The following is a 3,081-nucleotide window of genomic DNA, read 5'->3' as shown; positions in this document are numbered from 1 at the left end:
TTTGACAACTCCACAGTGCGCCGATGACATCGACATCATCGGTAACAAGAACCGCGAGGTCTGTTCTGCCTTTTCCAAGTTGGATCAGGAAGCAAAGTGAATGGATCTGGTGGTGAACGAGGAGAAAACGAAGTATCTCCTGTCGTCACAGAAACAGTCAGCACATTCGCGCCTTGGCACCCACGTCACTGTTGACAGTTACAATTTCGAGAAAGTAGAGAATTTCGTTTACTTGGGAACCAGTATACCGATAATAATGTCAGCATTGAAATCCAACGCAGAATCAATCTTGCCAACAAGTGCAACTTTGGACTGAGTAAGCAATTCAGGAGTAAAGTGCTCTCTCGAAGTACAAAAAACACACTCTATAAGTCACTCATCATGCACGTGCTGGTATATGGCGCAGAAGCATTCACAATGACAACATCCGATCAGGCGGCTTTTGGAGTATTCGTCAAGTACCGCAGACGATGGAAAGATGAACTGTATGAGCTTTACAACGGCATAGACATAGTGCAGCGAATTGAAATACAGGGGCTCCGCTGGCTTCGCCATATCGTTCGAATGGACACCGACGCTCCAGCTCTCAAAGTATTCAACTCGGAACCCCCTTCTGCGATGAAAAGTCTAGGTGTAGCAGGACTTGGCATTTCCAATTGGCGTCAATCAGCAGAGAAAAGAAACCACTGGCGGCTTTGTTGAGCTCGGCCAAAATCGCTTAGGCGGTTACAGTGCCAAATAAGAAGAAGAAGGAGAAGTTTTCATTCGCAGTTAAACTTTTAAGAGCTCTAAGGAAAAACCAAAAATGCATATGTAATGACGCACAAGAAATGGAAAGAAATTTTCTGCTATCAAAATATCCTAAATCATTTTGCAGCTCCCAAGAAGAAAATGCTCGTATATTATTTCTTAAGAAAATTTACAGCAAAAGAAAAGTGCTTTCTCAAGCAACAGAAATAATACAAATTATTTCTAGCGATTTTTCTTGAATGCTGGATTCTAAGCTTTAAGGTAGAGTTTGTATTTGAGGTTATTAGCTTTAGGGGGGTTTGAACTCCAAAACCCACCCCTTGTGTGCGCTGATGAGGACCAGTTACACCCATCCATATGAACTCTTTGGTGCGGTGTTATAGACGAAAAAGTTATCGGCCCACATTTCTTCGAGAATGAGGATATAACGCCAGAAACGATTTCTGGGGCTTCTTACAGAAGTTCTGTAACAGAGCAGCATTCTAATTTGTGGTTCCAACAAGATGGAACGACTGCGCACACTGCTAGGCAAACTATGGAGCTATGAACTATGAACGGTAGATCTTTTTTGGCCCACCATGTACTTTAAACTGGCCCTTACAAATTCATTTGAAACTTCCTGACAGAAAAGTTTCCTTATAACCTTAATACTTCCAATATAAAATTTGATGGCGATCGTATAGGAGTTAGTAGCCGCGCACAGCCGGGAAAGTATGAAAGTACGTGGAATATAGGAAGAATTGGTTGTTTTATTCACAATCCCATAAAACTAAACTTTTCGAATTAGTTTACTATAATGCGTGATTTTCATCGAAATTTCCTCTCTAGAAAGCTATAACAGTCCAAGTCAGTTGAAAATTTACAATGTCGCAGCAATAATATTAGGCAAATAAATTCATACACTTTTTATATGATTACACGGTGCGACAATAACCAAAAAAATTCAAAACACACGAAACATTCAATATACTCACGACGATATGGGCGAGATTTAGTTTTTCTCTCTGACGTCAGGATTCTTTTAACTATTTAAAACAGGTAAAGAAGTATAATTTCGGGCGATACCGAGCTTTATATACCCGGCGCACGTATTAAATATCGTTTTTTCACCTTTCAGTAAACTGCATGATAAGCAAAAGTATTTTTCCCGATGTCAAACAGTTTCGTTAATATGATATTAGATATTGAAATAGTTGGAGCATGTATGTATAGGGGAAATCGATATGGGGGCTATCAATATGCACCTATGTATGTAGTCATAAGTGGGTGGTGCTACGCCGATTTAACAAAAAGCAATATTTTATTTTTAATATTTTTATTGAGCTTTGTACCACGATTGTTTATTAGGAAAAATTGAAAAAGCAACAAAGTCTAAGCGGTAGAAGTTATAGCACTATTTCGGAGATCACCACATCTCCTCATCAGACTTTTTTTTTCTAGACTTCAGCAGGGATCGAACCTGCGAATTCGATGTTCAAAGTCAGAAGCGTTAACCACTGAGCTATGTACATCCCGTAAACTCTTGTTGCTAATTCATTTTCCTTATTCAACCAACTACTATCAAGTGCAGCTGATTTGCCGCTATTTAAACTCGACAGCGTGGTTGTTGTTGTCAATTCTATACATCCATTTGCTTATTTGCTTTTTTGTATAGTTTCAGGCAGGCTCTTCCTAAACTATGTATTTGTCAATGTTATTGTGGCTTGTTAACATTTTATTTTTAATATTTTTTATTGAGCTTTGTACCACGATTGTTTATTAGGAAAAATTGAAAAAGCAACAAAGTCTAAGCGGTAGAAGTTATAGCACTATTTCGGAGATCACCACATCTCCTCATTAGACTTCTTTTTTCTAGACTTCAGCAGGGAACGAACCTGCGTAATCAATGTTCAAAGTCAGAAGCGTTAACCACTGAGCTATGTACATTCCGTAAACTCTTGTTGCTAATTCATTTTCCCTATTCAACCAACTACTATCAAGTGCAGATGATTTGCCGCTATTTAAACTCGACAGCGTAGTTGTTGTTGTCAATTCTATACATCCATTTGCTTATTTGGTTTTTTGTATAGTTTCAGGCAGGCTCTTCCTAAACTACAAATGGGCAGTACAAAGCTTTAAACCATATAAAACGGCAGGTCCAGACGATATAATACCTGCACAACTAACTAAGACACTGGATGTGTCTGTGAAATGGGTTTAAAGTATTTTCAAAGGCCTGTTTCAAGCTTAATCACATACCGTTGGCATGGAGAAATATCACGGTCGTCTTTATTCCAAAGGTCGGAAAGGCATCACATACCCCATGGACCTTAGGCCATCAGTCTTTCCTCC

The sequence above is a fragment of the Rhagoletis zephyria genome, unplaced genomic scaffold (assembly GCF_001687245.7).
Source record: "Rhagoletis zephyria isolate East Lansing unplaced genomic scaffold, Rhagoletis_zephyria_1.1 Rzeph_scaffold_13223, whole genome shotgun sequence".
Taxonomy (NCBI): domain Eukaryota; kingdom Metazoa; phylum Arthropoda; class Insecta; order Diptera; family Tephritidae; genus Rhagoletis; species Rhagoletis zephyria.
The sequence above is the reverse complement of the archived record's forward strand: the minus strand, read 5'-3'. Positions refer to the sequence as shown.